Source organism: Cyprinodon tularosa, unplaced genomic scaffold (assembly GCF_016077235.1).
Source record: "Cyprinodon tularosa strain WSP-4 unplaced genomic scaffold, ASM1607723v1 ctg1511, whole genome shotgun sequence".
Classification (NCBI taxonomy): domain Eukaryota; kingdom Metazoa; phylum Chordata; class Actinopteri; order Cyprinodontiformes; family Cyprinodontidae; genus Cyprinodon; species Cyprinodon tularosa.
The window spans coordinates 32,021-44,177 of NW_024038345.1; the positions used below are offsets into that span (position 1 = coordinate 32,021).

At 40.8% G+C, this 12,157-nt stretch overlaps 1 long non-coding RNA gene across 1 annotated transcript; it reads right to left on the reverse strand.

Annotated features, from left to right (window-relative positions):
* Positions 1–452: 452 nt before the first annotated feature.
* LOC119779806 lies at positions 453–9,362 on the reverse strand. Its single transcript, XR_005280292.1, has 3 exons — positions 9,160–9,362; positions 8,460–8,589; positions 453–3,206 (listed from the first exon to the last, which is right to left on the reverse strand). It is a non-coding gene; the product is annotated as an uncharacterized LOC119779806 (long non-coding RNA).
* Positions 9,363–12,157: the final 2,795 nt, after the last annotated feature.

Sequence of the window (12,157 nt, forward strand, 5' to 3'; positions counted from 1 at the left end):
CCCCAAAAACCATCAAGCTGTACAAATCCTCACTGGGGGGAAGAAGGAGGTGATCGGACATCTGATGCTAAACATTATCTATTGTCACTCGTGCAATATTGTCTCTCTAGATCTACTAAAGGGTTAGGCTACTGGGGTACTAAATGAGTTGGCTTCATCTGTCTATAATCCAGATGAAGCCAACCCATTACATAGATTACAGACATGTCTGAAGACATAAAAACCTGGATGACTCTTAACTTTCTCCTTTACTAGGTTTACTAGTGGTTCCTAGAATTTCTAAAAGTAGAATGGGAGGCAGATCTTTTAGTTATCAGGCTCCTCTCCTGTGGAACCAACTACCAGTTTTAGTCCGTGAGGCAGACACCCTGTCTACTTTTAAGGCTAGGCTTAAAACTTTCCTTTTTGATAAAGCTTCTAGTTAGAGTGGCTCAGGTAATCCTGAGCTATCTCTATAGTTCTGCTGCTATAGGCTTAGACTGCTGGAGGACATCTGCAGAGGATGGGTGGATTCTTACCTCATTGGATCTTTTAATTTATAAACCGTTGTTACTTAACGAAGAAAAAATGTGACATTTACACCTAGATGCCTCAGAGCTTCTACGAAAATCTGTGAGTGATTTGGTTTGTTCCAGGATCTCTGATTTAAATCTGGTGTGACCTGCAGCTCAGGTTTACTTCCTGCTTGGATCTTTCAGCATATTGATATTAGAACGCAGATTAAATTGCATTATCTAATTAAGGTTGATTTTATTCTTCTTTTATAACCGACTACAGGAACTCCTTTTTTTTTCTTTTTATTATTGATCTTTTCCATGTTTTCCAACACCTTTAGCATCAATCCCTGGTCTCATGCTTGGCATCTCTGCCCCCCCCCTCCCTGTGCTTTGCAGGTATGAGGTGTTAAAAGAGGTGAGATGAACAGAGCGATGAATCTCCCAGCCGTCTGTAACACTCTTCGCTTCAGCGGCTTTTCCTTCGCTTTTGACCCAAATCTAATGCGACGGGAGTCGTTTTCACGCCCCCCCCCCACGCATGCGCCTCCTCCCTCGTAGCTACCACAGGAGTCGTGCACCAACCGTCTATTTATAGCTGGTTGTCCTTGAGTTACAATTCCTGAAAATTGTCATGATTCATAAAGGCTGGGCTGCCATCTGCAGGGGGGGGTCCAACAAACTGCAGAAAATCCACAGCTTTTCACCATTAGTGCAACAACTATTGCGTTCATTAAAGATGTGGTAGGGAGGGATCGTTAACTGAGAGGAGTGACGACAGATAACTGCCCCATACAAACCCCCTCCACCCGACTGGAGAAACTTATCCACTGTAGCCAATTAGCATGACTGCTCTGTCCAGCATTAGACCGTCTCATTACTGTCTCTTCCTCCTCTCCTTCAGCTCCTCCTCTCGTTTTCTCTCCTTCTCATTAAGGCGTGACACACTGAATCATAATAGGTGCTCTACGCTGTGAAATGGATTTAGCTTTGTTTCATTTCGCTGCTCGTGGCGGGAGAATGAATAAACAGGGCGTTCAGCTCAGGAGCTGAGCCACATTAACACACACAATCAGGTCCTCCATTAATCTGTCGGAAAGCAGCTTCTTTCTTTTCTATTTTTTTTAACCCGCCAGAAGAAATCCCCGATATGGGAAAGCAAAGGCAGAGGCTAATCTACGGGAGCTGCCATGCAGGGCCGTGTAGCATCTACCGATAACAAACGGATGAATCCCACCAAGGAGAAAGTTTAAGGAGACATCATGTAAAAGAGGAAGGGGGGTGGGACTTGGGTTGGTTGATACCAACACAGTAAAGAGGTGGAGATGGTGTCACTTTAAGCCCTGAATGTAAATATGGGTGAGGGGATTATCAGAGGGTGCCAGGCGGCGGCGCGTTCAAGGCTTTGTTTCCGTGACACTGTGACGTCGGCTTTGTTTCCCTGACAGCAGACGTGTGTGTGTGTGTGTGTGTGTGTGTGTGACATCCAGGCATCTGTTTCCTGCTGGAAAAGGTTAATTACATCTCCGCTGCCTGACTGGACGTGCGTCGCATAATCATGCATACTAATGAGACCTATACACCAGCCTTTGTCTTTGTGCATCTGGGTGCACTCAAGAACGCCTCTGACGATATATCAACCACTCAGTTCCACTTTCAAAGCCTATTGTGTCGGCTGAAGAACCTGAGCGCCGTGCACGCTTGTGTAGCCGTGCCCTCCAACAGGTGATAAGTGTGAGTGCATTGTAGTGGCATTTACGGTGAGAAGCTCCGTTCCCACAGAGCCGGACATTAATGAAGGGATTGAAGGCGCTCCTATCGGTAATTACTTGTTCGGTTATTAGTGACACGGAGAGGCTGCAGCATCAGAGGAGTGATGTTCTGCAAGCTCCGTTCTCATTCTGACCCTTGACTCATATCTTCACACTCCAGCTACGCCACTGATTGGACAGCTGCTTGGCTTTAGATGGAGGTCAGCGCAGCGTGAAAAACCGAGATGGGCTCGGGCCCCTCTGTGGGCGACTCCAGAAATCACTCTACTTTCTCTACTTGGCTGAAATGTTCTCTGAGTGGATCTGACATAAGTAAGCAGGTGAATAAGAGCAGAACTCCTCTGAGCTTTAGTTCCAATCCTGCCTCCGTGGAGGAGGTGCAGTAAAGGTTGAGAAGGGAAAAAACGGGGCATTGCTGAGAGGTATGGCTGAACAGAATAATGGAGTTTGAGAGACCTTTGTCTCTCTACACTAAACTCTAAAAAAAAATTTTTCTCCCTCGGCTGGTTATGGATAATTGGAGTAACGCGGGTTTAGATAATGGAGGATCAACAAAAAGTTTGAGGCCATTATTTTCATCAGTCTTATTTACCTTGGAAAATAATGGATTTTTAGAAACATGAAACTGCTTAAAAAGGCCAGTTTCATAGTGAATTGTATAAAAGCAAGGAAGCCCTTCATTCCCTGGGTAGGAATATTCAGCTTACAGCTGATTGGCTGATAATCTGCGACCTTGGATGTACATTACAGCGTTTTAAAGTTGACAACAACATTGTCACACCACAGTTTCCTCATCCCTGTGATGCTCCTCGTCTCCCGCCTCCTCCTCTGATGCTTGGTCCTTTTTCTTCTTCTTCCTTCTGTTGCAAAAGCCATTTAGAGCACAGAAGCAGGCACAAGTAAAGGGCATGTTCTGCCTGTTCTGCTGAATCCACGCGACCTGCAGAGGGACACAGGGAGACACTCAAACACTTAGCATCCATTTACTAGTGACACTCATTAATGCTTATCCATAATCAAATAAAAACTATGAAGCATTCCCTCTAAGATTTTCATGATTCTAAAAAGAGTTCTGAGTTTTTTTTTTTTTATTAAAATAGATCCTGAAATAAAATAAATAATCGTAATAAATCATAATAATAATCGTAATAAATAATAGATAGAAAACTGAACCAATCTGAATGGAAGATCTTGTTGACCTGAGATGACACGATGTGAATTGGAGCTCTAAAAATAAACTCAACTGAAAACAGTCTAACACATAAATAGCCACATCTGCTGTGTTATGATCTGCATCACGACACTGGAAAGACTTCTGGGTTTAATTCCAACAATCTGCTGTCCAGGGTCCTGAAAGTCCTAAGCCCCTGAATGTTACTAAAATGAGTAACGATGTCTTAAAAATAAATGTATTTTACCATTAAGATTTTTCTTATTTGAAATGCAAGTTTTCTTATTCTGTTGGTAAAGTGTCGGATTAACCTGCTTAATTCAAGAAGAAATGCTCTTATTTTAGAAAAAAAAATTACTTAGATTTCAATATTTTGCAGTGTACTTTAGTTTTTTCTTAATTGAACAAAATACTTTTCTTCTAAACATTTAACCAGGCTCTCCCAATATTTGCTAAATTCTATCTAGTCCAATGTTTAAAGGATCGACGACTTGTAAGCCGGATGTATCGTCTCCCTTCTAACTGCCAGGGGTGCCATTTGCAGAGTTCATACAAGTAAACTTGTTTAGATTTAATCAGTAGCTCGGTCCAAACACATGCATTGCAGCAAAGTTCAAAGAGCTCACTCAGCAAAAGGGAAAATGTTCCTCTCTTATTTGTTGCTTTTTCTGCCAAACACCGGTTCTCCATCCCAGGCATTCCTACGGCTCACTAAACGTCCAACGTTAACACTTTTCTCCAGCATTCTTGCAGCCAATCACAAATGAGCAGTGAGATTCGGAGACATGAGTTGAAAGTGAGAGCTTCATTAAATTCCAACCTGAGTCAGCAGCAGCGGCAGCTAGTGATCAGTGTGCTGTACCTGTGTGTGTGGGCTGGATAAGTGGGGGCGGCGGAGTGACAAAAAGCACAGGCGCAGACTGAACATAACATTTTTGCACTCAAGCATGCATGTTTATATGCGTGTGGCTTCGGGGATTGATACACTCTTTGGCTTTGGCTCATATGAGGGCAATTAGTGGAACCTCACTCCAAGCTGCCGACGAAGAGAGACCACATCGCCCCCGGCAACCGAGCGCATAACTGTGTGTGTGTGCATGTATAGCATCAAACCTCAGGGGTCCTTCTTACATCCCAGCTCCAACATCCCATGTATCCATTTAATCCTCATCTGCAGATCTCCCACTCTGTACCCAATGGCTTTAGGCCCTATGTGACACACCAGAGACAATCACATAGGAATAGAAAGCCATAAAACACAGCAGTGAGCCAGTCAGGGCCGCATCACCAGGAAAGTTTGTTCTCCTCACAATGAACCCGTCTGTGTGTTTGTGTGAAAGTGTGTCGCTCCTTTAGTTCTATAGCTTTAATACCCTTAGCTTGTCTGACAGCTTACAAGGCCCTGCAGAGGATTTACAGGAGCGCTGAGACATCCCCCCCCCCCCCCCCCCCACGTATCTCTATCTCCATCCTTAACTCACTTTCTCCCGTTTCCAACCCTCTGCTCCTGCACAGGACCCCCCCAGCCATGTCTTGTTTTGGAGGAGTGTCATTTCTTGGGTTTTTTCATAGATAACACGGATGAAAACACAGTTTATCGACCGGCTGAATTATTAACCAGCCGGAAGTGGATGAGTCAACGTTAAACGGAGAGGAAGAGGGAGGCATGGCAGCCCACGTGCCTCCGCAAATATGCAGATGGATGGTCAGACACATGGCTGAGCTAATGCTACGCCACGCACTGAAACAACACAGTGTTTCCAGCTACTGTTATTGATAACGAGTCTAAAATATGTAATAATCTGACATACACTCACCGGCCACTTTATTAGGTACCCCATGCTAGTAACGGGTTGGACCCCCTTTTGCCTTCAGAACTGCCTCAATTCTTGGTGGCATAGATTCAACAAGGTGCTGGAAGCATTCCTCAGGGAGTTTGGTCCATATTGACATGATGGCATCACACAGTTGCCGCAGATTTGTCGGCTGCACATCCATGATGCGAATCTCCCGTTCCACCACATCCCAAAGATGCTCTATTGGATTGAGATCTGGTGACTGTGGAGGCCATTTGAGTACAGTGAACTCATTGTCATGTTCAAGAAACCAGTCTGAGATGATTCCAGCTTTATGACATGGCGCATTATCCTGCTGAAAGTAGCCATCAGAAGTTGGGTACATTGTGGTCATAAAGGGATGGACATGGTCAGCAACAATACTCAGGTAGGCTGTGGCGTTGCAACGATGCTCAATTGGTACCAAGGGGCCCAAAGAGTGCCAAGAAAATATTCCCCACACCATGACACCACCACCGCCAGCCTGAACCGTTGATACAAGGCAGGATGGATCCATGCTTTCATGTTGTAGACGCCAAATTCTGACCCTACCATCCGAATGTCGCAGCAGAAATCCAGACTCATCAGACCAGGCAACGTTTTTCCAATCTTCTATTGTCCAATTTCCATGAGCTTGTGCAAATTGTAGACTCAGTTTCCTGTTCTTAGCTGAAAGGAGTGGCACCCGGTGTGGTCTTCTGCTGCTGTAGCCCATCTGCCTCAAAGTTCCACGTACTGTGCGTTCAGAGATGCTCTTCTGCCCACCTTGGTTGTAACGGGTGGTTATTTGAGTCACTGTTGCCCTTCTATCAGCTCCAACCAGTCTGGCCATTCTCCTCTGACCTCTGGCATCAACAAGGCATTTCTGCCCACAGAACTGCCGCTCACTGGATGTTTTTTCTTTTTCGGACCATTCTCTGTAAACCCTAGAGATGGTTGTGCGTGAAAATCCCAGTAGATCAGCAGTTTCTGAAATACTCAGACCAGCCCTTCTGGCACCAACAATCATGCCACGTTCAAAGTCACTCAAATCACCTTTCTTCCCCATACTGATGCTCGCTTTGAACTGCAGGAGATTGTCTTGTCCATGTCTACATGCCTAAATGCACTGAGGTGCCGCCATGTGATTGGCTGCTTAGAAATTAGGTGTTAACGAGCAGTTGGACAGGTGTACCTAATAAAGTGGCCGGTGAGTGTATTAAGATGGTGATAGAATTGGCAGCAGAAACTCTGGCAATAAATGCACTATAATGGAGTTCAGAGGAGTAGTACTTGCTTATTTTATTTTTTTCAGGTATATTTCTACTGTATAAAAGTACTGAGGTATATAGGAGGTTTATGTCAAATAATCCGTCACCAGAAGCTTCTGTTAAAATCAAAATAATTGAAAGAAACTGGTCCCTTTTAATCCTGTTGTTGTTTTCTATTATTTTTTTTGTATTTTTTTTCTGATTGATGCTTCTGATAAAATAAAAGAGTAATATGTCTTGTCTCAGAGAAAATTTATATACATCTTTAAGCCAGAATGATTTGACATTTAAATATCCCTACGACATTTTAGGACCTAAAAGCAGAGCAGCTTTCAGCGTCCTAAAAACTTACATTTGCAGAAACTGTAGAGATTATTAAGTAAAAATATATATATAAAAAAGATAATAATATATATACAAATGAAGCAAAATTTTAAATATTCTGATAATGGAAAGGAATAAACTGTAGAGTAAATAATAAATTAAATCATGAGATAATAAATTTAGAAGTAATATTGTTTGTAGGGATGCAGGATATAATGGGCCCCCTATCGGTATCGGCCTTAAAACTGAATATCGGACATCGGCCACCCCACTGATATTTAACCCGATATTTGATCAGCTTCTGAGTTTCTAAAGTCTAAAAAAATATAAAAAATACTACTTCTTCTTCTTCCTCAAAAACTTCTTTTTTACAGACTTAAAAACTTCTAAAGACGAGGGAAAAAATATTGATCCATTAAAATATCCCAATATCTTCATATGCTGATATATTGCCATTTAAAAACACCATATCAATCTCTTTTACTAATGAAATATTGCTATATGTCATCGTTATGCTACGAAATCCCCCGAAAATTCACCAAATGTTGCCATATTTTTATATGTTGATATATTGACGCGGTATCGATCTATTTTACTAACAAAATCTCACAAGAATTTGCAAAATATCACGAGAGTTTGTAACAGAACGATGAAATTTCACCAGATTTTGAAAGTAAAATAGATCGATACCGCGTTTTTAAAAATCAATTTGATATCAGCATATGAAAATATATTTGAGTATATTATTTTTCAAAGTGTCAGAAATGGATAACAAAACTGCTATTTTCAATGACTACTTATTTTTGTCCAGCTTTAACATCGGTATCGATATCGGTTATCGGCTACATGAGTTTTAAAATATCGGCATATCGGATATCGGCCAAAATCCCAATATCGTGCATCCCTAATTTTTTGTTAGTTATTTTTATAAACTGTTGCTAACTGTCGACCTAATCTATGTCATTCCATAAAACGATGGATAAACTGTTAGCAGAGTAGATTTTCATGGGGTTTGATGATCAATAGATAAATATCTATTATAAGGAACATTTATTATAAATGCAAAATAACTGATGCAGAGTTTTTAAAACCCTAAAGATTGGAGTTTAAAACCAACAGATTGGTTTCCTCATTTTTAAGTTGCTGCTCTATAAACAGACTGAAGAGTCAAAGGGCTGGAAAGACAAGCAGAGATGAAGGGTTTAAAAATGAAAGATTAGCTCTCATAGCAGGAAGGATGACTGTCAAAGTCATCCTTCCCCTTTTTTAATCCCCAGTCTGCTCCCATTGAATATGTACACCGCCTCTTTATGTGATTTTATGCATGGGTGTGTGATTGTGAGCATTTAAGCTGATTTCATTCTTATCGTGATCCACTGTGGAAACAGACAATGTGCCTTATTTGTTATCTTCTTGTTTGGATGAGGAGATAAGGCGATCGGTGTTTGCAGGCATGTGAGTGTGTGCGTACCGTGTGTGTCCGTGCGTAAAGCATAGATAAGCTCAGCCTAGTGCCATTTAGTTTCACTGACAGAATCCTAATGCTGATCCCACTGGTCAACACTGCAGAGACTTTCCACGCAGAGCTTTGTTTCCATTATTCAAAGTTTTACCCTGAATCCTTTTGGATGCAGCCTTCCTACAGGGTGGAAAAGTGGCGTATCCTAGTCTTTAAATGTTGGGTCCTTCTGTCCGTCTCAACTCTGCCCCTCCTCCCTTCTGTACGGAAGAGGATTAGGGCCACTGAAAAAAAAAAAAGTTAACTGATTTTAACATTTTATTTCAGTTTAACATGGGAAAAAAGTCAGAATTCTGAGAAATCCGCTAATACATCTTCCTACATCTTATTTAATTGTTTTTATTTTTCTATTGTATAAACTGTGCCTAAACATCCTCTATTTTCTTGTATGTGCAATTTTTTTCCTGCTACTGGAAATACAATTTCCCGAAGGGAGTAATCCCAAGGGATTAATAAAGTCAAGTCTAAGTCTAAGAATTCTGACTTTAATCTCAGAGTTCTGACTTTTTTCTCAGAATTCTGAGTTTAAAGTCAGAATTCTGACATTTTTCCCATGTTAAACTGAAATAAAATAAAAAAAAATCAGTTAACTTTTTTTTTTTTTTTCAGTGGCCCTAATCCTCTTCCGTACTATTCTAACTTCTTTGTAAACTACTTAAATTCCAAAAGATATAACCATTTTAAATTCAAACCAGTTCTGTTTCATCTCTAAATATTTTAGATATTCATTTCTACACGAAGGAGGATTTTTCAAAGAGTAAAGAAATAAGTTAAAGCTTTTTGCCTGTACTTACATTGTGTTCCTCATGAAGCCTTATTGTTCTCACTCTGCATCCTTTAGATATGCTGCAAATTATTAATTTTCTTTCTTTGTAACGAGTTTTATCCTCCATGCATGACATGAACACCGGAACCAGTGTGGATCTGGGAAGGTTTTGCTAGATTGTTGTACTTGCACAAAGCTTTTACCTGTGCAGGCTGCATTCCTGCACCCCTACCCCTCCTGCCCTCCCCTATTGCACTGACTCCTTCCCACTGTTGTCCGACACAAAGCGCCCTCAGTCCAGTTCTCAGGTGAACCGCCCTGCACCAACCTCCCTGAAAACACAGACGAACCAAACGCTGCGTAAAATTCAGAAGAGTAATCAGCTCCTTCAAAGATTTAGAGCTTACAAACTATGCAGCCTGGTTGGAAACAAACGGACAGAGTGTCGGTGTTTGATTGGCCGGATTTTTAATCAGGTGTTGGTATATTCAGGTAAGCTTCAGTATGGGGGAGTCCTGCTCTGTTCTAATAGCTAACCGCCTCCCATGCCCAGCAAACAAAGAGCCTATTGAGTCTGCAGCACACAGAGGCTTTCTTCTCTCTACAGACCTCCACTTTCTGCAACAGAGACGAGTCTTTAACTTCACCCGTGCATTTATAAAATATCACTGCTCCACCTTTTGTTAGCTTTACCAACTCAGCCAAGGATCGCTTTATTGTTACATAGAAAACTGAAATTTTGCATCTTTTATTTTGGGGCTGAAACAGTTGAGGAAAACAATAAGTTTTAATATTTTTCGATATCTATATTAATACTTCCTGTTTTAAATATGATGGTTTGGAAAATAGCTGACTGACTGTTCAAATGACTCTTCTTTCAGAGAACTGAGATAAAAAACAATCTGTAGCAGCAAATTATAGCAAATAAATTCCGAAAGAAGCGACTTTAAGCTGGGCCACATTGGAAAATCCTTTTCAATAACTTGATCGTGTGAAATTAAATCCTTATCATGATCATTTTGGTCGTTATGTCTCCTATCTGACTAGTGAACATTTATATTTTTGTCTAATAAAGCTGTTTCCAGAAATAATATAGAATTAGCTAGGCCCCAGCCTATATTAGAGGATTTACGGTAACTGAAACAGCTATTATGCAAGTGGCTGTAGCATTACAATCAGGACATTTACAATCTTGGTTTATTTGCTGCTTTAAGTGCGTCGCTCTGTTAGTTAAAGGCATGTTTTAGAGCAGGAGTAACCAATTAAAAACCATCAGGGTCCCAATAAAGAAAATCATCAACCAGTAAAGGTCTGGAGACATTTTTAATTATAATCTGTTACTTTAAACAGAATTTAACACTGAAATAAAATTTGGTGTTTATGCATCCATGTTATAAATTTAATTTAAAATTAAAAAAAAGAAGAACATTTGAAAATTTTATGTTTTTGAAGTAGAGAACAACAATCGTTCAGTTTGGTTTATAGATAATTTCCTGATTCCCATATTTTCTCAAACACCTGAACTGATGGTTTGTTATTTTCTTTCTTTTTTCTGTCTTAATGTTGGCAGTGGGCTTTAGGCTGCCCTGCAAGGCTTTAAACCTGGGTTTAACCGGAGACTAAGCCATTCTCAAGCACATATCAAGGAGCTCATTTTGAGCCTGGATCCAGATTTATTGTTGATTCTGTTCATGGTGGAGAATCCTGCTTCACAGCAGCAGGTTGAGCCAAACATCCTCTAAATGTGCAGGGTCATCTTTGAGCACGCCATTTCACTTTTCTTTCACCAGTTCACCGCAGTTCTTCCAGCAGTCCACACTTTCTCTGCTCTCTTTTTCTCATGGTCTTCTCCTTCTTTCCCATCGCCCGGCTTGCCACAGGTTTGCCTGCTGTGTCTAAAAGTAGCAGCAGCAGCAACCCAGACTGACAGCTCATTGGCTCATTTGGATCACGTGCAGCCTGGAGCCGGACGCTCCCCAGGGCTTTACCGTATTAACAGGAGAAGAGGCGCAAGTTAAATAAGACACTGTTATCAGACACATGCAGTAATTTATAAATGTTTTAAATCAGGTTGGGTACGGATCCGGACCACGGTCCGCTAATCCGTGATCTCTAATGTGGAGTCTCTATACTCCAGTTAAGGATTAATCAATTACTAAATTAGTTGATGTTTATTTCAATAATCAATAAATCACGATTGATTATTTCAGCCCCAGCTTTTAGGTACTGATCTAACTTGTGGAACTGCAGCATATTTTTAAGTTCTTGGGCTTCTATAGAGGACACTACGGAAGAGGATTAGGGCCACTGAAAAAAAAAAGTTAACTGATTTTTACATTTTATTTCAGTTTAACATGGGAAAAAAGTCAGAATTCTGACTTTAATCTCAGAATTATGACTGAATTCTAACAATAAAAAAGTCAGAATTCTGAGACTAAAGTCAGAATTCTGAATTTTTTCCCATGTTAAACTGAAATAAAATGTAAAAATCAGTTAACTTTTTTTTTTTTCAGTGGCCCTAATCCTCTTCCGTAGGACACAGCTTAGAATTTGGGAACTAATTCTTCACTGCTGGAGATCTTCTGTCATTTGTGAGAATATTTTTTCTTCATAAGTAAACAGAAAATCCGCTGTAGCCTAATCTAACGGCGGTACACAAAGTATTTCAGGAAATATTAGAACTATCCATGGTGCTGATCCAGGTCTACTTTGCATTCGGATTCTGGTGGAAATGTTCTAGCTTAAAAGATTGTATTCAATGAACGTGAAACATGAACTTTATTAGTAATATCAAAAAACTGATGTTGTAAATGCTAAAAAGGAAACATCTAACAAGCAGTAAAATGGGGTCATGTTAAAGAAGGAGAAATAGAGACAGAAAGGCTTAGAGAGACGGCGCCCTGCCCTGGTTATCTGCCTGGAAGCTGCTCTCCATGCAGACATGGCGACAGGGATGCATAAGGCGAAAACTGCAGCGCAGATGAGAACATGAGGATGTCCAGTGGATGAAAAGCGTTAGGGCCAGA